Here is a 23,995-nt window from a genome sequence, read left to right as displayed (position 1 = left end):
CCTGAGGAGCTACCCAAGGATTCTGCAAATAGCAGCACGCCTCCCACGTTCCTTATGGAACGGAGAGCTATGTGTTGGAAGGTTTTCTGCGACCAGAAATCTCTGACTTGGTTTCTCCCTGGACAGTGCCTTGGAGACACAGTGGGCCACAGGCGTGTAGGGGCTCTAGAAGGTGCTTACACACTCAGGTGGGTACCTGATTCCTTTACTGTCTGCCTGGTTTAGATTCCATCATGATTCTCACTTGAGCCAGGAATTGCAAAACTGAGTTTTAACTGTTCAGACAAGGAACTGGTTCTACCTTCTTTATTATAAGACTTTTATGATAGAGATTCGGAGAAGGCGATGGCACCCCACCCCAGTACTCTTGCCTGGAAAATCCCATGGACGGAGGAGCCTGGTGGGCTGCAGCCCATGGGGTCGCAAAGAGTCGGACACAACTGAGCGACTTCACTTTCACTTTTCACTTTCATGCATTGGAGAAGGAAATGGCAACCCACTCCAGTGTTCTTGCCTGGAGAATCCCAGGGATGGGGGAGCCTGGTGGGCTGCTGTCTATGGGGTCGCACAGAGTCGGACGTGACTGAAGCGATTTAGCAGCAACAGCAGCAGCATGATAGAGATTGAACAAACACTAAGTTAGAGTATACCTGGCTTTCTTCATAGTTTTAGCAAAACCACTGAGGTTGTTGAGCTATGTGGAAAGAAAAGCAGCAAGATCAAAACCACAATGAGGTACCATTACACGCCAGTCAGGATGGCTGCTATCCAAAAGTCTACAAGCAATAAATGCTGGAGAGGGTGTGGAGAAAAGGGAACCCTCTTACACTGTTGGTGGGAATGCAAACTAGTACAGCCGCTATGGAAAACAGTGTGGAGATTTCTTAAAAAACTGGAAATAGAACTGCCATATGACCCAGCAATCCCACTTTTGGGCATACACACTGAGGAAACCAGATCTGAAAGAGACACGTGCACCCCAATGTTCATCGCAGCACTGTTTATAATAGCCAGGACATGGAAGCAACCTAGATGCCCATCAGCAGATGAATGGATAAGGAAGCTGTGGTACATATACACCATGGAATATTACTCAGCCATTAAAAAGAATTCATTTGAACCAGTCCTAATGAGATGGATGAAGCTGGAGCCCATTATACAGAGTGAAGTAAGCCAGAAAGATAAAGAACATTACAGCATACTAACACATATATATGGAATTTAGAAAGATGGTAACGACAACCCTATATGCAAAACAGAAAAAGAGACACAGAAATACAGAACAGACTTTTGAACTCTGTGGGAGAATGTGAGGGTGGGATATTTCAAAAGAACAGCATGTATACTATCTATGGTGAAACAGATCACCAGCCCAGGTGGGATGCATGAGACAAGTGCTCCGGCCTGGTGCACTGGGAAGACCCAGAGGAATCGGGTGGAGAGGGAGCTGGGAGGGGGGATCGGGATTGGGAATACATGTAAATCCATGGCTGATTCATATCAATGTATGACAAACCCACTGGAAAAAAAAATAATAATAATAAAAAAAAAAGAAAACATTTCTATTGAGAGAGTCAAGCAAGTTGGCAGTCATATCCCATGTACGCATTAGGGAAATATGCAATAGGGAAGGTTTTGTTTTTTTCCTCTGTTTTGTTGTTGTTTGTGTTTTGTTTGTTTTGCTTAAAACCCTTTAATGGCTTGTCAGGCTTACAGAATAATGGCCAAATTCCTTAGTTGGCCAGAGAAGACCCACCCGTGATATCCCCAGCCTTCTTCTCTGTGCTTCCTCATGGCTGTCACCACAGGACTTATACAACTGTGTTTATTTTTTAATGAAGGATCAAGTTCTCCTCACTAGAAAAGAGGGGCTTAATAATTAATCTTGACATCTCTAAGTACCTAGTACAGATTTATAATATATGATTTATAATAGATGCTTTATAAGTGCTTATAAAATGAGTGGTTTTCTGCATTGGCTACCTCTTTTGTTAGGTAAGTCAGCAGAAATGTAAAGAAAATATGAAAAATGCTACTTTAATGATCAACAGAAGAAAGACAAAGCATATGATTGTATCCCACATAGCTATTTTTTGCTCTCTCTCACTGGCAAAACAACTAGACTACAATTTATCTGCCTTGGTAACTGAACATGTTTCACCACAAGGAGTTTGGACATCACAGTGTGATTTGAGATGTTACAGATCTAGTCCCAGCTCCGATGTTAAATAGCTATTGGGCAAATCACTTAATGTCCTTTTCCTCAGTTATTTTTTTCCCTGTGAAACAAATAGCCAAGGTATATGATTTTTAAGGTTTTTTTCTGACTCCATCCTTTATACTTTTCTAATAAAGTATTTATCTTATGCCAATCAGAAAGGAATCATAATAACTTTATCGGAAACTCTATACTTTGAACAAATGCAAGAATTTTTTTGCTAGTGATTATGCCTAGGGTGGGCTTCCCAGGTGGTCAGTGCTAAAGAATCCACCTGCTGATGCAGGAGATGCAGGAGACGCTGGTTCGATCCCAGGACAGGAAGGTCCCCTGGAGTAGGAAATGGCAACCCGCTCCAGTATTCTTGCCTGAAAAATCCCATGGATAGAGGAGTCTGGCAGGCTACAGTCCATGGGGCCACAGAGTTGGACATGACTGAGCACCTCAACCCGAATAAGCACAATGCCTATGGTATCCACCATGACTTAGTTCACATATATCCTCTGATTGCCTTTTAAAGGTATGAAAATGGTATCTTGATCACAAATTCCATCATGTGTAAGATCAATATCAGGATGCCAAAACTAAAGCAGTTCAGGACTTTTATAATATTTCCAGTCTTAACCTTTATCACACGTACATGTGCAAAGATCTAACAAGGGACCTGTAATACAATTCTGATGCTAACTGGTCACAGGTATTTCAGATTTTACGGATTAAGGGCACAGTCTCCTATAGGACTGCCCTCACTTTAAACACTCACTGCAAGCTTGGAGATTCTCAGGCCACTTGCATTTCTGACCAACTGGAAATAAATTCAGACATTCCTCCTACCTCCTCAGGTTTGATAATTCTCTAGAGTGACTCATAGAACTCTGGAAAGCATTATCTTTAGTGTTTTGCTGTAGAGTAGGTATACAAATGAGTCTAGCCAAAGGAAGAGACCCATTGGGCAAGATCTGGGAGGGTGCCACAATATCAAGTTTACATGTCTTCAAGATGTTTCGCCCTCCCAAAACATCAATGTGCAGCATCAACCAGGAAAGCTCACCCAAGCTTTCAGTGTCCAGAGTTTTTAATTAGGTTTCATTGCCTAGTCATGATTGATTGAATTACTGATCATGTCAGCCTCCAGGAGGTCAGGGTGATCTCACGTGGTTCAAAGCTCCAACCCACTAATTACGTGAATGGTCTTTCCAGCATGGCCTGTCCCCATCCTGAAATTATTTAAGGGACCACCATGAGTCACCTCATTAGCATAAACTCAGGCCTGATTCCAGGGGCCCACCATGAATAATAGACACATTTATCATTTGGGAAATTTCAAGGGCTTAGAGGCTACTGCCCAGGAACCAGGGGACAATGGCCACCCAAATTCTTTATTATACTACAGGACCAAGGGTGGTATCACAATATTTTGTTTGCTGCTTAGAAATCTTTGAAGCTGTTTCAATTCACTAGTTATAAATTATAAGCAATCTTCTAAAATTAGTGATCAGTTCAGTTAAGTCACTCAGTCATGTCCGACTGTCTGCAACCCCTTGAATTGCAGCACACCAGGCCTCCCTGTCCATCACCAACTCCTGGAGTTTACTCAAACTCATGCCCATCGAGTCAGTGATGCCATCCAGCCATCTCATCTTCTGTCATCCCCCTCTCTTCCTGCCCCCAATCCCTCCCAGCATTAGGGTCTTTTCAAATGAGTCAACTCTTCGCCTGAGGTGGCAAAAGTACTGGAGTTTCAACCTCAACATCAGTCCTTCCAATGAACACCCAGGACTGATCTCCTTTAGGATGGACTGGTTGGATCTCCTTGCAGTCCAAGGGACTCTCAAGCGACTTCTCCAATACCACAGTTCAAAAGCATCAGTTTTTCGGTGCTCAGCTTTCTTCACAGTCCAACTCTCACATCCATACATGACCACTGGAAAAACCATAGCCTTGACTAGACAGACCTTTGTTGGCAAAGTAATGTCTCTGCTTTTGAATATGCTGTCTAGGTTGGTCATAACTTTCCTTCCAAGGAGTAAGCGTCTTTTAATTTCATGGTTGCAATCACCATCTGCAGTGATTTTGGAGCCCCCAAAAATAAAATCTGACACTGTTTCCACTGTTTCCCCATCTATTTGCCATGAAGTGATGGGATCGGATGCCATGATCTTCGTTTTCTGAATGTTGAGCTTTAAGCCAACTTTTTCACTCTCCTCTTTTGCTTTCATCAAGAGGCTTTTTAGGTCTTCTTCTCTTTCTGCCATAAGGGTGGTGTCATCTGCATATCTGAGGTTATTGATATTTCTCCCGGCAACTCTCTTGGTTTTTCAGTGATCCAGCGGATGTTGGCAATTTGATCTCTGGTTCCTCTGCCTTTTCTAAAACCAGAAAATTAGTGATAGGCTTGTATAATATCAATAACTGTTTATATAATGCTTGCACCAAAGAGTACTCCAGTTGATTTAAATCTATTACTGATACTTATTTTTATTAGATTGGCAATATGCCTTTACGAGCAAAAAACAAACAAAAACTCCAGGTCCTGCCCAATACTGCAAGAACTATACAGAATATGTTATTCCCTGAAACTAAAAATTTACTGCTAGATCTTTATTTCAAAGTGGTGTCCTATGTGGTGATAAAAAATTGAAGACAACCAATACATTTCTCTGAGAGGCTGCTGAAGTGCAGGGTTGATGTAGCATCAAGTGTAACTCCACACCGAGAGTAGATAAGGCAGGAACATTCCTGCACCTCCATTATAGGCATGACACAGTCCCACACATCTTAAATGAGAGGACTGAATCCTGCTAGATGTGTCCTAGTGCTCTTGCCTTTTGCTTTGTTTGGCATCATTTGTCAGTGAGGAATGATCGAAATGTGTGTTGTTAGTGAATCGCGCTAATACCCAGTTTGCCACAGACATCCACGGTCCCAAACAGTTTCACCTGTAGGTCCTTCTGAACATAGAGGGGCAGGACAAGAACACCAGTAATTTTATCAGAATGAAGTTGGGTCACTGGCATTTCTGCATATTCTTTAAAGCATAGATTCTCATTTGGGACAAGTGAAAAGAATGAGATCACCACCTATGTCACTGTGTAGCAAGAAATAGCCATAACACACACAGTGATTTGTGATAGCAATAGGAGTGAAGTGTCTGGTAGAGCGAAAGTATGGTCAGTAGTGAGTCAAGGAGGTTTTTAATGGGTGGGTTTCAGTCACTCATTAAAAGGAATAGAATGCGTTTGTGTGACTTGTAGAGACAACCATAACTTATCTATAAAATAGGTAGAGGATTCAATCTGCTTCATAAAAGGCAAATTTCACAAGGCTGTGTAACCCTTGTTAAGGATGAACAAAAGTTCATCAAATAGCAAATAGCATGACTGATGTTTCCTTTCTAGTAGACTGCTTTGGCAAATTCTCAAAGTCGTCTTCTTATACTTTCCCACAAGCCATACAATTCGTATCAGCTATGAATTTTTAGGTAAGATAAAATGCTGTATAAAAGACAGAGATCTTGCAGTCAGTACTTTATTTACTTTATTTTCAGAAAGATTATCAACTCAACCTAAAAACTATATACAGCACAAAAAAATAAATATTTTTATTTGAAAGTTAGATTTTTTATGACTTTTGAGAAAGCTGTGGGATAAAAGGTTAAATCTTTTTACCAGTGAATAGCAATAATTTTTCATATTGTAGTAAAATGGTTTAATTTTTAGACAGTTATTGCTGGCCTCTGGGTCTTAACTGTATTTTAAACTAACAAAAGTTTTATTGTAAAATTTTGATGATGATGATGCTAATACACCAGTAAATGACAGCCTTTCTAAAGTCTTAGGGAAATATGATTAATAGAATGCAAAATGTCGTTGTAATTGCATTTCCTAAGATCATGCCAAAGAGACACATCAGTGACATATTTATGCTAGACTTTCAAGGTCCAAGTTTACCACTTCACTTAGTCTCTTGACAAAAATAAATAAAATAAAATAAATTTTAAAAGATCCTCTCTTCCCAAATGCTATAACTCATTAACTTTGCTTTCTATTGGATGTTGAACATAACTGTATCATAAAGTTGATGAATGTTGGCTACTCATTTATTTATGACGCTGATGCAACCATTGAAGCCAACTGGGATAGTTTTCGGCATTACTGCGAAGGTTGTATGCCAGTTAACAACTAGGCAGTACTATGTGCCCAGTGCAGTGTAAAGGAAGAGTCGTGGTTTGTGTGGCTTCCATGGACCATGAAATTTCTTCTCATTCATTCCTCCATTTAGTATTTATTGGGCTTCCCTTGTGGCTCAGCTGGTAAAGCATCTGCCTGCAATGTGGGAGACCTGGGTTTGATCCCTGGATTGGGAAGATCCCCTGGAGAAGGGAAAGGCTACCCACTCCAGTATTCTGGCCTGGAGAATTCCATGGACTGTATAGCCTATGAGGTCGCAAAGAGTCGGACACGACTGAGCGACTTTCACTATTATGTATTGCACACTGAGGGGGGCACTAAGGATGAAGATTTACAAGTCAGACAGTCTTTTTCTTTGCAGAGTTTATGGTTTAGTGGGGCCATGGTATATGCTTGTGAAATGGTTGATGATTGGGTAATACAGAACAAAGTATCAAGGGAAAGAACCATGTGGGGTATAATGATTGCACTAGATTGTTTCATAGAGGAAATGGATTTGGAACAGAGCTTTGTGGCTAAGTGTTGAAAATCACATGGAAGAGACTGAATTTTATTGGATTTAGGCCAGTAGCCTGTTGTCAAAAGAATGCTAGTGTATACACTGACTTACAACTAAGGAAGACAAATTTCAGTTTGCTACTTAGATATCCTGAAGAAAAATGAAAAGTGTGATTATGTAACTCTAGATAATTAAGATCAGAAAGTAAAAAATAATCTCAATGATTAATATTATTCTTAATCATTTATCAGTAAATGATTGATAATTCATTTTTAACTTATCTTTGTGACTAAACAACCAGACTCAAGACAGACACGTGACTCAAGTGCTGTCATGAAATGGAATTATTTTTAACTAAATTGACTGGATAATCTGCAAGGTCTGTTTTCTTTCCCTTGAGCAGAAGCATATGTTGATTTCATTTTGAATTATACTTATATTATGCTTTCTAGTTTAATAGACATTTGTTATAATCCTGACCCAGACTACCCAGTTATGTGTTATGTGTCTCAATTTGTTCATCTATAAAGAGTATGTGACCAACATACCCATAAAGTTGTTGAGAGCCTTTGCAGTTGGTTTGTGGGTTTTTCAATGACCAGTTTTCTCTTAAAAATGGTGGATATCTTTTCTCTTTGAAGGTACCTTCATTTCATTAAAAATTCCTATTACATAATAAATTATTGTGCTGGAGCCTAAAAGAGGCTTTAGAAAATCTTTCCAAACTTCTGCGGTAACAAACCAACTTTGCTTTGTTGTAAATTTCCCTTTGGAAAAACATTGTGTTTCAGGGTGGATGTTTTACTGAAACACCCTAACATCCAGTCTGAAACACCTTACTGCTACAGTCTGCTTTTGCTATTAAAACAATGTTGCCAGCAGTCAAACAAAGTAGTCTTTTGTTCCTCCAATACTACAATTGATTTTGAACTAGTTGTTTTCCCTTTAAGTCATAGGTGACTTGCTAATAATTACTTTAGTCATGACATTTAAGATAAACATTTCTTAGGATGAAAATACCTTATGTATCTATCACTGCTAATGTTTAGAGCATAACCATTTTTTTTTAAAGTCTAATTATGGGTTTGAGATAGATAATCATAGCTAGAAAAAGCCAGAGTTTACAGTATTGCTATAGCATAGTTCAAAGTAAAATACTTCATATCACTTTTATAACAGGTAGGACATACAAAGAAACATGTATTTTCATACAGGTGTTTTCTTTTTCTAAGGCCTGAAATTTTTGCCTACTATTTTTTAATTTTCATTATTGCCGAAGAATGGAAATAATCGACTAAGGATAACAATTTAGAAGTGTGGATTTTAAAAAAGTAAATTGAAAAAAAAAAAAAGATCCAAAAGGGTATTTGAAGACCAGTCAAAAGGATGAGAGGAAAGAGACTAATAAAGTAATAATCATGCCATTCATCATGGGGTAGATATGAAAAAGGAAAATAAAAAGATTCTGAGCTTTGATTCCTGCATTGGGAAGATCCCCTGGAGGAGGGCATGGCAACCCGCCCCAGTACTGTTGTCTGGAGAATCCCCATGGACAGAGGAGCCTGGTGGGCTACAGTCCATGGGGTCGCAAGGAGTCAGACACGACTGAGCGACCAAGCACAGCACACAGCAGAGCTTTGTCTATTGTATCACTTTACATCTCTCAGTTAATGCTAAAAAATACCTTTCCTTTCTGAGTGGATAGCTCTCCTCTGCTCTTGCATCTTTTTGACAACCATCCTTCTGAAGAGCACCTCAATTGTGTGGTACTCAGCTCATATGACTTACCTGTTGGTTGCGTGTGTTATTTCGGGTACAAGAGATTTGGAGCAATGCATTTATAAGCATATGTTCCTGATTTAAATAAATGATACTAGTAAAAGTATATTAATAGGAATACTGGGTGAGAGAGTGCTAGAATCTGCTAGAAAGACAACTAGACATAGGCAGACAGAAATAGAAACCTAGAGATTTAAAAATGAGACATACCAATGCCAGGGAGACTAGTACATGAGTCGTTCCTCATCATCTCCAGTTTCTCAAATCCTGACTCAACCATGTTTTAGTTGCATGACCTGAGGCAAGTTACCTAACTTCTCAGTGCCTCAGTCTCTTTATCTTGATATAGGAATAATACTTCTTTCCTCAAAGGATTGTTAACAGGCTTAAAGATGATAATAAAGTATTAAAACAATGCCTGGGACATAATAAGTATTCACTAAATGTTATTTATTTTCTTTTTATCATCTTGTTTGTGAACATAATATACCACTACTGGTCTCATTACTGGGAATGGTACAGTGAAAGGTCATGGGCTTTGAAGCCAGGTAGACTTGGATTTAAATCCTGCCTCTGCTATTTACCAGCAGAGTAAATTTAGGCAAATTAATGTTTTTGTGATTTGGTTTTCTTATCTGTAGTATCAGAAAAATAGTCCCTATTGACTATTTGAGACTATTGACTATTTGAGACTATAAAAATAGTCTCAAAACTCCTTGGGAGTTTTGTCAATATATATCAAGTGCCAATATGAATTTTCCTTTCCCTTTCTGCCCTTCATTGAAGACAGAGTGGAGTAAAAGAATTCCATTATTCCTACTATGCCCAAGCCACCCCAGCAGATCTCGTCTTCCTGCTCTGCTCCTGTGACTAGAAGTGTCAGACAGTGAAAGAAGGGAATATCCCATGGCTTAGTACCAATCCAGTGGTGCTACGTGGCTTCTCTAAAATTAAATCAACCTAAGTGATTACCAGTGAGTTTGATTTAACAGTGGTTGAATCTGACAATGTATTATGTAGAAGGTGCATAGCACAAGCTCTTTTTTTTTTTTAATGATAGCAAACACTACAGTCTTATTCAAGGAATGATACAATTTTTAGACAATTTAAAAATCTTTTCAAAGTTGTTGACGTTCAATATTATATGTTACAGGTGTACAGTATAGTGATTCCCAATTTTTAAAGATTATGCAATTTTTTTATCTTAATGAAGTAAGATAATTATTTCATCAGGGTTTTAGAAAAGTTTTTTTGGGGGGAGTTTTAGTTTTATTTGTCTCCATTTGAATTACTGTTTGCATTATGTTTTGATTTGGTTCAAGATTCAAAAGCTTTAAAAAGGTAAGTCTGTTTCACTGTTGTCCTATCCCTGACAGGCAACCACTGATACTGGTTTATTTGTTCTTCCAAAGACATTTTATGAATATGCATGCAAACATAAATTTATGTATATAAACTTGTATCTCCTTCATACAAAATGTAATGCTTTTCTGCAACCTTGATTCTTAATTTTTTTTAAACTGGAGTGTAATTGCTTTACAATGTCGTGTTAATTTCTGCTGTACATAGTGTGAAACAGTTCTATGTATACATATATCCCCTTCCTCTTGAGCCTCCCTCCCACCACCCCATCCCACCCCTCTAGGTCATCACAGAGCACCAAGCTGAACTCCTTGGCCTGCACCTTGCTTTTCTTATTCTTAACTACGTACCATGGAGACTGCCCCATTAGGATATGTTGAGTGTCCTACACCTTTTTTTTTTACAGTACTTTTATAGATATGCAGTGTTTCTTTTTTGTTGCTTGGTTTTTGGCTTTTATTTATTTAAATTGATGTTTAGTGATTTACAGTATTTTAAGGGTACAGAAAGTATATGTGTGTATATATATGTGTGTGTATAACATGTATATCACATGTATAACATATATATCATTATATATGTATGTATATATATGTATATAACATATATATATATATATGTTCTACTTCAAATTCTTTTCCATTAAACGTTATTATGAGATTTTGAATTTAGTTTTCTGTGCTATACAGTAGGTCCTCGTTGTTTATCTATTTTATGTATAGTGGTATGTATCTGTTAATCCCAAATTCCCAATTTAACTCTCCCCCTTTCTCCTTTAGTGACTAAGTTTGTTTTCTATGTCTGATTCTATTTCTGTTTTGTAAATAAGTTCATTTGTATCATTATTTTAGACTCCACATGTGACATCATATGAGATTTATCTTTCTCTGTCTGACTTATTTCACTTACTATGATAATCAACACAAGCTTTTTAACCTGTAAGACAGAGAGGTCTGTGTTCTAGCACCTTGATGCGCCCATTTCCCCTCCTCCCAAGCTCCTTAGTCCTTCTGGAATCTGGCCAGTCGGAAATCTCTGATCTATATCGCTCCTCTTCACCCTCCCAAATCATTCTCAGTTTTGACCTGAGATTATGACCCTTCCCTAAGGACAGGAAAGGTTTCTGAGAAGATGTTTGATTTCTTTTTTTTTTTTTTTTTTGATTTCTAACCTTAAAAATTTTAAGTATTTAGAACTCGCTTTAACCAAGTCTCTTTAAGTAAATAGACACTTTTGGGCAGACTAGAAATTAATGGTCTCAAAGATCTGCTGCTGCTGCTAAGTCGCTTCAGTCGTGTCTGACTCTGTGCGACCCCATAGACGGCAGCCCACCAGGCTCCCCCATCCCTGGGATTCTCCAGGCAAGAACACTGGAGTGGGTTGCCATTTCCTTCTCCAATGCATGAAAGTGAAAAGTGAAAGTGAAGTCGCTCAGTTGTGTCCGACTCTCTGCGACCCTATGGGCTGCAGCCCACCAGGCCCCTGCGTCCATGGGATTTTCCAGACAAGAGTACTGGAGTGGGCTGCCATTGCCTTCTCCTCAAAGATCTGAGGTAATCCTTGAAACACACATCCACATAAGCTTTCTTTTACATCTGTTGATTTTCACCTTGTATCCTTGACTTGGATCTGGGGTTGCCAGGCCTGCTTTCTGCTTAAATCTCTGAACTTCTGTTCTTGAAATTGTCTGTTTCTTCTTGTCTTTCTTACCTAAGCTATGGGAGTCTTTTCCCTGTTCTCCTGTGTATCATAGAGAGAAGGAGTTGAGAAAGTATAATTCCTACTCAAGGCTTTTACAATATAGGGAAGGACTAGTATACATATACTGTCATTATCTCTTTGTAATATATTTTTTTCATATTATACTGATACTGTGTCTGTTAGTGCTTATGAAGTGGTGCCAAACTTGACGGGAATCTAGAACGAGAGATTACCAAGCTATAGACAGCGTAGGTAAGGCTTCCTAGTGAGGATGGTGTAGGAAGTGTGGAAGGACAGGTCATTCCCAGGGAGGAATTAAATTTCCTGTGATATACTAGGAGTTAGAATCAATTCACCGGCTGCATGCAAAGGAGAAACTAGCTGACGTAATACTGGAGGCACAGGTAGGCAGTTTATTCAGATCCCAGGAAATAATTGTTCCACTGAACTTTGTACTTACTAGACCATACATAGAGCATTAATTTTATTTCTGACTAGTGAGTTTTTTAAAAGGAAGATTCAGACTAGGGTATAAAAGGGAGACAGCCTGGAGTTTGCAAACCATGTTGTATGAGGAGTAGTTGAAGAACTAGTAGTTGAAGAAAATGTAAGACCAATCAGTGTTATTTTTCTTTTTTTCAGATTTCATATTTTTTATTTCTTTTTTATATTAGGGTAGACCAGTATTGTTTTTAAAGTAAAGTATGTGAAAGGCTGACATTTAGTAAGTGGACTTAATCCATGATGCTTTGGAGAGCAAAAAAAAATAAGATACATAGAGTAAATTTTAACTTGTGATAATAGGGAATGTTCAACAACCCACGCAGTTAAAGTGGAGGAGGTTCTTTCATGAGTAACGCTGAGTCTTTCTCACAGTTAATTAAGGAATTTCTGCTCTGTGGAGAAGACTGGACTAGATAAAGGAGACTTTCCTGTGTTGTCTAAGATTTTGTGATTTTTTTCTTTTCAGGTGAAGTGATGGAGACAGTTCCATGTGTATATAATAAATGGAACACATTTTGTTTTTTCCTACTCTCAGAATCAATTAAATTCTATCTTTGAAACATGAACATGGATCTTAGCTGTAGTGATCGCAGAAACACATAATCATTTACTCATGACTGGATTTGGGTCACAAAAACATTAACATAGTTCTTCAGACCCCTCTGACTCAGAGACATCAATCCTAAACCTTGTTTTGTAGCTTCTGCCTTATTCTTGAGGACTTTCCTGGTGGCTTAGATGGTAAAGCGTCTGCCTACAATGCTGGAGACCCGGGTTCGATCGCTGGGTCGGGAAGATCCTCTGGAGAAGGAAATGGCAACCCACTCCAGTACAATTGCCTGGAAAATCCCATGGACAGAGGAGCTCATTCTTGACCTCTTTCAGTGGCAAGTTGGATATATCTGTGTTACTCTGAAAGGAAAAAGAGAAGGGCTTTTTCAGGTATGTTTACAGCTGGAGCAGGACTTCAATCCTGAACCCGTTTCTCCTCCCATCCCCACCACTTCCTCAAGGTGGATGGAAACGTTGGCTGGAGCAATAGATTCCGGGGGCCTCCTTCCCTAGGCCCGGGTGTGGTGAGAGCTCTGTTCCCTCAGGTAAGAGTCTCTCCCAGTGTCTCCCTCTCCCTAAGAAGCTTTCTTTACTCTCCTGAAGTTTGGCAAGAATATTGAGCAAGTAAATTGCAGGGCCCCTAGGCAGTCTAGTGTAGTAATTAGGACAGGTCCTGAGAATGTTCTCGTTCAAGCCCAGCACTTCACATGGACTAGTCCCATATCTTATTGAACCACAGTTCTCTTATCTGCAAAGTGTAGATGACATTAGTACATAGTCATACGGTCATTATGAAGATTATTTGACCTACTATATAAAAGAGCTTTCCTAGTCCAGGGCAATACTCAGTTCTGATTTTCGTTGTTATTATTCATGGCCGTATCTCTTGCTTTAGGTTCTATAGCATGTTGCTCTAGTTTACAGCAGGCTGTCTGTCTTTGCTGAGAATTAGTATCCCATAACTACCAGTATGACAGTTCCTATGACTGGGTCCTGGCATGTGTTTTGATGCTGGTCCAGTTCTATGGTAGAGTCTGCAGTTGGTAATACATTTTATTTTAACTGTAGAGTTTGTTATTCAGTTGTGAGTAAGTTGCTCTCATTGTAACTCAGTACAATCTCTGTTTGATTCATGGAACATATCTTTTGATTTATTTTGTTTCACATTTCTTATGTTTTTTTTTTCCCTGGATGGCTCAGTGGGTGAAGAATCTGCTTGCAGTGCAGGAGACACTGGTTTGATTCCTGCGTTGGGAAGATCCCCTGGAGAAGGAAAGGGCAGCCCACTCCAGTATTCTTGCCTGAAAAACCCCATGGACAGAGGAACCTGGAAGGCTACAGTCTATGGGGTCGCAGAGTTGGACACAACTGAGCAACTAAGCATAGTACATATCCATAGCCTTCCTTCTCCTAAGAGGTACTGTGCTTAGTCGCTCAGTCACGTCAGACTCTTTTGGGACCCCACGGGCTGTAGCCCGCCAGGCTTCTCTGTCCATGAGGATTCTCCAGGCAAGAATACTGGAGTGGATCGCTATGCCCTCCTCCAGGGGTTCTTTCTGACCCAGGAATTGAACTGGGGTCTCCTGCATTGCAGGCGGATTCTTTACCAGCTGAACTGCCAGGGAAGCTCATCACTTCATGGCATAAAGATGGGGAAACAATGGAAACAGTGACAGACTCTAGTTTTTTGGGGGCTCCAAAATCACTGCAGATGGTGACTGCAGCAATGAAATTAAAATATTCTCGCTCCTTGGAAGAAAAGCTATAACAAGCCTAGACAGTGTATTAAAAAGCAGAGACATTACTTTGTGAAAAATGTCCATGTGACTCTTGAGAGTCCCTTGGACTGCAAGGAGATCCAACCAGTTCATCCTAAAGGAAATCAGCCCTGAACAGTCATTGAAAGGACTGATGCTGAAGCTTCATTACTTTGGGCATCTGATGTGAAGAGTCAATTCATTAGAAAAGACCCTGATGCTGGGAAAGAATGAAGGCAGGAGGAGAAGGGGATGACAGAAGTTGGTTGGATGATGAGATGGTTGGATGGCATCACCGACTCAATAGACGTGAATTTGAGCGAGCTCCAGGAGAGGGTGATGGACAGGGAAGCCTGGTGTGCTGCAGTCCATGGGGTCGCATAGTCAGACGTGACTGAGCAACTGAACAACAATAGCCTTCCTTAGAGAAATGATCACATGTGATATATATCTATGTATATATATATGGGCTTCCCAGGTGGCACTAGTGGTAAAGAACCCACCTGCCAATGCAGGAGGTGCCGGAGACACAGGTTTGATCCCTAGGTTGGGAAGATCCCCTGGAGGAGGGCTTGGCAACCCACTCCAGTAGTCTTGCCTGGAAAATCCCATGGAAGAGGAGCCTGGCAAGCTATGGGTCCATGGGGTTGCAAAGAATTGGACATGACTAAAGCAATTTAGCATGCACGTATATGTATATATATAAAAAAGTAAACATTTTATTGAGAAATTTTTTTATGTTTGGTATTCTTGGATGACTATATTTTATTCCTTTGAAAAGTGTCAGAAAATTACAACTTTTGCAGGGGTAAAGACTAGCAGCAGGGGCCTATGTGGACAATTATTCCTAGAAATTCTGGCATAAATTTGCCTTCTAAGCAGACTCAAAAAAAAAGTACAGGTCTGGCAGAAGATACTGGAATACAAAATGATAATACATGTATTCTACAAATTACCCTTGTCTGGAAAGATTAATAGTTTTGTTTTTCAAGTGTTACACTTTTTTTCTTCTCTACATACTGTTCAGTTGAAAATTTTTCCTGCTCTTTGCTTGGTACCTCATTTCCTCAGCTGTCAGGAAGGAGCAAAGATGCATGTAAAATAGTATAATTTAGGACAGTCCCATTCTAGAGGGGAGCTGTCATAATGCAGTATACACATTTTTCTCATTTCTTTGTAACTGTCAGAGTCTGTAGACAGAGACAAAAATGCACTGTTGATTGGACCATTGATTAATCTATCAACAAATCAAACAGAAAAAAATTTGTACAAGTGTTTGTATCATGCAGCATAAATGTATACTTTGGAGGTAGGCAGCATTTCACAGATGTTGTAGAGTTGTGTTATAAGAAATAATATATGTTTTTGTCTGTTTCTCCCAACACTGTAATATTTCTCTTTTACTTATCTCTGCATCATTCACCAGGTACAAATATTGTCTTAATTTTAATGAGTACTCAATAAATAGGAAATTATTGAAATATTACCTTCTATATTCAACAATGTAGAATTTATAAAATTTAGATATGGAAAAAGTTCATAGTTGAAAGATACATCCTGCTAGAGCTTCTACATTTCAATTTGTTACTTTTTAAAAATATTATGTAGGAGTTGAGTTTTTTTTAAATAGAGTTAAGTTTTTTTTCTCAAGGTTCTTGTAGTCACTGTTGTAGAGATAAAATATTCTATTTTAAGCATAAATGCTATAGTTAAATCACCATAAGTATATTTAACTTTAAAAGTTACCTGTTCTAGTGAGACAGATTCAGTGATTATACTCAGTGATTATGTACCTTTTAAAAATTGCCATTATGGCAATATAAATGAAATTAAATGAAAATTAAATTTTGAATTTTTGAATTTTTGTAGGTACTATGACATTTAAAAATCCCTCATCTATGCATCATTCTTTATCACTAGTTATCTAAATTTATACAATGATTGAACTTCTTAAACATGGAGGTATAAGGAAGTGGTTCTTTGGTAAAACTTCCAAATGGACCTTTGTCATCATATAGTAAGACTGGATTGTAATTGCATAATCAGAATTAGCCCTCATCTCTGTGGTTATTTAAGTGCCAAACCTAAAGATCAGTCTTTGGATAACAATGTTATAAGGGACAATAACTTGAAAATCAGTGGACTGTACGTCTGTGCATGCTTTTATTCCCCCCAAAAAGTGTCCCCGAACTAAATCTTCTCTGATGATGGAAGAGAGGAAGGAATGGTCTGCTTCTTGGAGTGAGATAACTATGTATGAAACTATCTGTTTTAGTGACTAGATGAGACCCGTGTATAGTTGTCATAGACATTGTTCATTTGAAAATAGATGTTGATAAAATTCTTAAAAATGGCTTGGTATCTAAAGAAGCTGAACATTCTATCAGAAATGGGTTTTTAATTATATATTCATTTAAATTTCCTTAAAAAAATGGCGCTAAGGAGAAGTACAGACAAACTGCTGCAGAATCACCATAAATGCAAAGTTATTCAAGTCTGACTAAATGAAGTTTTTATGTCCTAGAAAAATTACAAAAACTCACCACTTTAATGACTGCATCTGTGATCATGTACTAGCAAGTAACTCTGCCTGTGGCACCTTTTATATGTCTCTATTATATTACTTACAATAATCTAACTGTTTGCTTTCTTATCAGTCTCTACTCATAGGGATTTCATTCATTTAATTCATTCAACTAATATTGACCTGTCCTATGTACGCCAGGTGCTGGGTATACAACAGACAACCAGATAAAAGTACGTGCCTCGAAGGTGATATTTTAGTTGCAGAGACAAAATCTAAATAAAGAAGCAAAATATATCATATGTTGAGATTTCTCTAACTATTGTTCTTTGCATCACTGGCATCTACTGGAAGGACTGGATGGAATATACACTAAGAAACTGTTCACTAATGGATTGATTTACTTTCATGATTACTCAGAGGAACAAAAGCATAATTCTTAATTTAACATTGCTTATAATTGTTAATAGACACTGGAGTACTGATTCCAGTCAACAGAAGACAGGGTAGGGGACGATGGAGTAACTTCCAGAATAAAACTTTAATGAATGTGAGCTCTGCGAGTATGAGTAGAGTGGCCTGGAAGATTGATTAATTTGGTGACCTTAATGTTTGATACAGAATTGCTGTTTAGTTTCTGTCATGTCCAACTCATTTGCAATCCCATGGACTGTAGCCTGCCAGGCTCCTTTGTCCATGGGATTTTCCAGGCAAGAATGCTGGAGTGGGTTGCCATTTCCTTCTCCAAGGGATCTTCCCAAGCTAGGGATTGAACCCACATCTCCTGCATTGGCAGGTGGATTCTTTAGCACAGAGCCACCAGGGAAGCCGGGATAGGCAGTTGTCATCTTTCAGTCACTAAGTTGTGTCTGAATCTTTGTGATTCCAGGGACCACAGAACACCATTGAGTCGGTGATGCCATCCAACCATCTTAGCCTCCATTGCCCCTTTCTCCTCCTGCCTTCAATCTTGCTCAGCATCAGGGTCTTTTCCAAGTGAGTTGACTCTTCACAACAGGAGGCCAAAGTATTGGAGTTTCAGCTTTAGCATTAGTCCTTGCAATGGATATTCAGGGTTGATTTTCTTTAGGATTGATTGGTTTGATCTCCTTGCAGTCCAAGGGACTCTCAAGAGTCTTCCTCTAGCACCATACTTCAAAAGCATCAATTCTTCAGTGCTCAGCCTTCTTTATGGTCCAACTCTCACATCTATACATGACTACTGGAAAAACCATAACTTTGACTGTGCAGACCTTTGTCCGCAAAGTGATGTCTCTGCTTTTTAATATGCTGTCTAGATTTGTCATAGCTTTTCTTCTAAGGGGCAAGTGTCTTTTAATTTCATGACTGCTGTCACTGTCCACAGTGATTTTGGGGGCCAAGAAAGTAAGATCTGACACTGTTTTCATTTTTTCCCCATCTATTTGCCATGAAGTGATGGGACTGGATGCCATGATCTTAGTTTTTTGAATGCTGAGTTTCAAGCCAGCTTTTTCACTCTCCTCTTTCATCTTCATCAAAAGACTTTTTATTTCCTCTTTGTACCCTGCCATTAGGGTAGTATCATCTGCATATCTGATGTTGTTGATATTTCTCCGAGCAATCTTGATTCCAGCTTGTGATTCATCCAGTCTGGCATTTTGCATGATGTACTGTGCTTATAAGTTAAATAGACATGGTGATAATATACAGCCTTGACATACTCCTCTCCCAGTTTTTAACCAGTCCATTGTTCCTGTCTTATTTTAATTGTTGCTTCTTGACCTGCATACAGGTTTCTCAGGAGGCAGGTCAGGTGGTCTGGTATTCTCATCTCCTTAAGAATTTTCCACAGTTTGTTGTGATCCGTACAGTCAAAGGCTTTAGTGTAGTCAATGAAGCAGAAGTAGATGTTTTTCTGGAAATCTCTTTCTTTTTCTATGATCCAACGGATGTTGGCAATTTGATCTCTGTTCCTCTGCCTTTTCTAAATCCAGCTTGAACATCTGAAAGTTCTCAGTTCATGTATTTCAAGCCTAACTTGAAGGATATTGAGCATTACCTTGCTAGCATGTGAAATGCGTGCAATAGTATGGTAGTTTGAACATTCTGTGGCATTGCCCTTCTTTGGGATTATAATGAAAATTGACCTTTTCCAGTCCTGTGGCCACTGCTGAGTTTTCCAAATCTGTTGGCCTATTGAGTACAAGACTTTAACAGCATGCTCTTTTAAGATTTGAAATAGCTCAGCTGGAATTCCATCACCTCCACTAGCTTTGTTCGTAGTGATGCTTCCTAAGACCCACTTGACTTCACACTCCAGGATGTATGGCTCTAGGTGAGTGACCACACCATGATGGTTATCTGGGTCATTAAGACCTTTTTTTTTGTACACTTCTGCTGTGTATTCTTGTCACCTCTTCTTTATCTCTTCTGCTTCTGTTAGATCCCTGCCATTTCTGTCCTTTGTTGTGCCCATCTGTGCATGAAATGTCCCCTTGTTATCTCTAATTTTCTTGAAGTATCTTTAGTTTTTCCCATTGTATTGCTTTCCTGTTTCTTTGCATTGTTCTCTTAAGATGGCTTTCTTATCTTTCCTTGCTGTTCTTTAGAACTCTGCATCCAGATGGGTGTATCTTTCCATTTCTGCATTGCCTTTTGCTGCTATTCTTTTCTTAGCTATTTGTAAGGCCTCCTCAGACAACCATTTTGCCTTTTTGTATTTCTTTTTCTTGGGAATGGTTTTGGTCACCACCTCCTGTACAATGTTATGAATAATTATCCATAGTTCTTCAGGCACTCTATTTGATCTAATCCCTTTAATCTATTTGTCACTACTGTATAATCATAAGAGATTTGATTTAGGTCATACCTGAATGGTCTAGGGTTTTTACTACTTTCTTCAATTTGAGTCTGAATTTTGCAATAAAGAGCTGATGATCTAAGCCACAGTTAGGTCCTGGTCTTGTTTTTGCTGACTGTATAGAGCTTTTCCATCTTTGACTGCAAAGAATATAATCAGTCTGATTTTGGTATTGACCATTTGGTGATGTCCATATCTAGATTCATCTCTTGAGTTGTTGGAAGAGGGAGTTTGCTATGACCAGTGTGTTCTCTTGGCAAAGCTCTGTTAACCTTTGCCCTGCTTGCTTTTGTATTCAAAGTTGGAACTTGCCTGTTACTCCAGGTGTCTCTTGATGTCCTACCTTTGCATTCCCATCCCCTAAGATGAAAAGGTCATCTTTTTAGACGTTAATTCTAGGAAATATGAAGTCACTTAACAGTTAATTGTATTATGTGGCCCAAATAAGTGGAGATCTTATTGTATCATCTGTCTGTTTTGCTCTTTGCAACTAGCAATGAACACAAACATTCTGGCCCACATGCTTCTTTGATTTCATTATTTCTCTATTGTCTTAATGTTGAGTGTCTTGAGAAGTATCAAGTTAATTCATTTGTTTTTCCATAGAGTATCTAAACACTTGGCCTTTTCAGTTCTCAGTTAGAGTTATAATCATTAACAAAGATGACTGACTAACCTGCCAAGCTCTAAAGGAATATATTTTAGAAAATAACACAGCATAGTTACGTGTCAAGTAGCTCTTAGAAACTAGATGAAAGACTGCGTGAGTGATGAGAATCTATGCACAACGCTCTGGAATCCAAGTTCCAGTGAGCCAGCCAGAGAAGAATGCTTTTAAGTTTTGTGAGGTGACTGTTGATGGAGCCTGGGGAAAATGGTAGACATTCCTTCCTGCTCTTACCCCAACTCCCAACCTTCTATCAGGCTTATCAGGGCTGAAATTCCCCAGCAATTCTCTAGTACCCCACTCACATAAACATAGACATTTGTAAATGATCAACATTAGTTCTGAGACTTTAGTGCAATAGTACAGGCCTACTTTGGGGATCAAGGGCTTCCCTGATGGCTCAGTGGTATAGAATCTGCCTGCCAGTGCAAAAGATGCAGATTCAGTCCTTGGGTTGGGAAGATCCCCTGGAGAAGGAAATGGCAACCTACTCTAGTATTCTTGCCTGAAATCTCATGGACTTAGTACCTTGGTGGTCTACAGTCCATGGGTTGCCAAGAGTTGGACATGACTTCTCAACTAAAACCACAACAACAACAACCTTGGAGATATCATGAGTTTGGTTTTAGACCACCACAGTAAAGTGACTGTCACAATAGAGTAAGTCATGAAATTTTAGATTCCCAGGGCAAACACAATTATGTTTTACACTATACTGTAAGCTCTTAACTTTGCAATAGCATTATGTTTAAAAAAACAATATATATACATACCTTAATTAAAAATACTTTATTGCTAAAAGATGCTGACCATCATCTGACAACACGAGGTTCCATAAACCTTCAATTTGTAGGAAAAAAAAAAAGAAAATACAGTATCTGCAAAGCACAATAAAGGTATGCACAATACAACAAGGTATGCTTGTATATTTCAACAGATTACTTGAGGAAAAAATTACAGATTATGAAGTGATTCATAATCGAACAAAGTAGTGAATTAGAGACAAAGCATAGGAGAAAATCAAAGTCCTCTGCAATTCTACTATCTAGAGTTAACCGAGATAACCCATTGAAATACACTAGCTTTTTTTCTATGTGAGCACAAAATTACATAAAGTTTTTCAAAATCGGGATCAGACAGTCAATATAGTTTGGTAACTTGCCTTAAAAAATTAAAATTGAGAACTTACCTGGTGGCTCAGTGACTAAGACTCTGAGCTCCTAATACAGGGGTCCTGGGTTCGATCCTTGATTGGGAAACTAGATCCTACATGCCACAGCTGAGAGTTAGCAGCTAAAAGGATCCTGCATGGCACAACTAAAAAGAAAAGGTCCTGTATGCTGCAACTAAGACGCAGTCCAGCCAAATAAATAAATAAAAATAAATATTAAAATAAGACTGAATCACAAACATAAATGCTTACATATCTTCCACTACATGAAATTACCATAATTTATGATTTGTTGCATACGTGGGTTGTCCTGAATTTTCAATAATATACTACTGTCAACAATATACTAATGATCTTTCTTTTACATAAATACTCCACCCACATCTTTATTGGTGGGTAACTGGTTGGTGCTTCTCCCAAGCTAGGTTCTAGAGCAACCATGTTTCCAGGCTGGGGCTGGGGTCATGGGAAGGGGAGAGTGAGGAGTGTCTGGCCACTACCCTGGTATTCTGGAAAAAACCCTGGGTACTGGTTGCCCTCAGCAGAAGACTCAATGTTTTTTCATGGCTGGTGACCACATTGGTGTTTGAAAGGGACAGAGGAGAGTCAGAGAAGTGCATGTCATGTAACTGAAACATTTTAAGCTTGCATGTTTCTAAACTAGGCCCAGCTGTTTCATCCAAGTGCACCAAGCATCTTTGTTCCCAGCTACTTTGAGAGCAGTGTCTTTGCTGGGCTTTGAGATCTCTAGGAACACATGCAGTCATTAACAGGAAATGCATTCACTTAATATTTATCAGGCATGAGAACTATTGCTTCTTTCATTCTTGAACCCACTCCTCCCCAACCCCCATCCAGGAAAAAAAAAAAGGCGAAGCAAATAGATTGTAAGTTCCATAAGGACAGGCAATACCTGCTTCGTTTGCCACTGTGTCCTCAGAGCCTAGCACAATGCCTGGCACATAGCAAATCAACAAATATTTGATAAGTAAAGAAAAAACATAAAATGAGAGCATCTCAAGTCAATTGCCAATTGGGCCGTGGCCCTTCTTTCTTTTAAGAGAAACAGGGCTCATATAGGCTTATTTCTTCAATCCTGTTAGCTGACTTGGGGAGAAGTGATAGAAGAGTCTGGACCTAACCCAGGCACTGTTGTCTGAGGGTTAATTATCTGTGCAGTGAAACTTGGTTGATTTTATTAGCTAGAGAATCTTTAGACCTGCTCTTTGACCATTTTTTCCCCTACAAGAGGAACCATAAAGGAAGGAGTCATTTCCCAAAGGATCTGCATGGACTGCAAGATCTTGTTCCTTTTAGTGGCAACAAACTGCCTTGGAATCCTTTACTTTTAGAAACATTCTAGGCCTCAAAATATCAGACCATTGTGATGGATGAGCAGATGTTTCTCTGATGACTAGATGCTGTTCTTCTAGAAACAGCCTCAGTGAATAAAAACTAATATAATTTTGCTCATTTTACCATTGACTGAGAACATCTTAGGTGCCAGCTTTGTACCAGATATTAGAAATAAGAAGAAGAGATGATCATAGGTTTGCAAGTAAATAATGCATTGTTATCATGCAGTGTGGCATGTGACACAGCTGAGTAGGGACAGGGTGCTGGGACAGCACAACTTGCTAATTTATCTCAGTGAAGTTGGGAAAAGTTTCATGGAGGTGAGCCCATTATGACATGGGGTTTGAAGGATGGATAGGAGTTTGTCAGGTAGAGAAATGGTGAGTAGAGGTTCAAAATGAGAGTCATACAAGCCAAAGCTCAGAAGGGCATGGTGGATCTGGGACAGTTGAGGCCTTTACTGTGGCTGGAGCATAGGGTGTTGGCAGGAGAGATGAGGTTATAGAGGTGGATTTCAGATGCGTCATCAAGAAGGCAATTAAGGAGTTTGTATTTTGTTGTGTAGACAATGAGGGTTTTGGTAAGGGACATTTCTCCTTCAACCATGAGTATCACCAGCCAAATTGAAACATTTTATTCTTGATAATGACCCATCAAGAAGACCAAGAAGACTTGATTTTTTTTTTTTCATTTGGGTTTTAGGCTTTTACATTGTCTCTTAATCCTGCTGACATTATTGTGTAATCCCCCTTAAGTTTTCAGTTTTACCTTTTGTTCATTTATTTGTTATTTGTTTTTATATCCAAGGTGTTTTCAAAGACATCTTGTTTGTTCTGCAAATGTTCATTGAGAAGTTAAAGCGAGGCTCAGTGC

At 39.0% G+C, this 23,995-nt stretch overlaps 1 protein-coding gene across 2 annotated transcripts in view; it reads left to right on the top strand.

Moving 5' to 3' along the window:
- Positions 1 to 23,995, top strand: part of PTGFR (prostaglandin F receptor) — a 59,595-nt gene that overhangs the window by 31,022 nt on the left and 4,578 nt on the right. The gene's annotated exons all lie outside the window — the stretch shown is intronic.

Source organism: Cervus elaphus, chromosome 20 (assembly GCF_910594005.1).
Source record: "Cervus elaphus chromosome 20, mCerEla1.1, whole genome shotgun sequence".
In the NCBI taxonomy this organism is placed as follows: Eukaryota; Metazoa; Chordata; class Mammalia; order Artiodactyla; family Cervidae; genus Cervus; species Cervus elaphus.
This window is presented reverse-complemented; position numbering and strand designations above follow the sequence as displayed.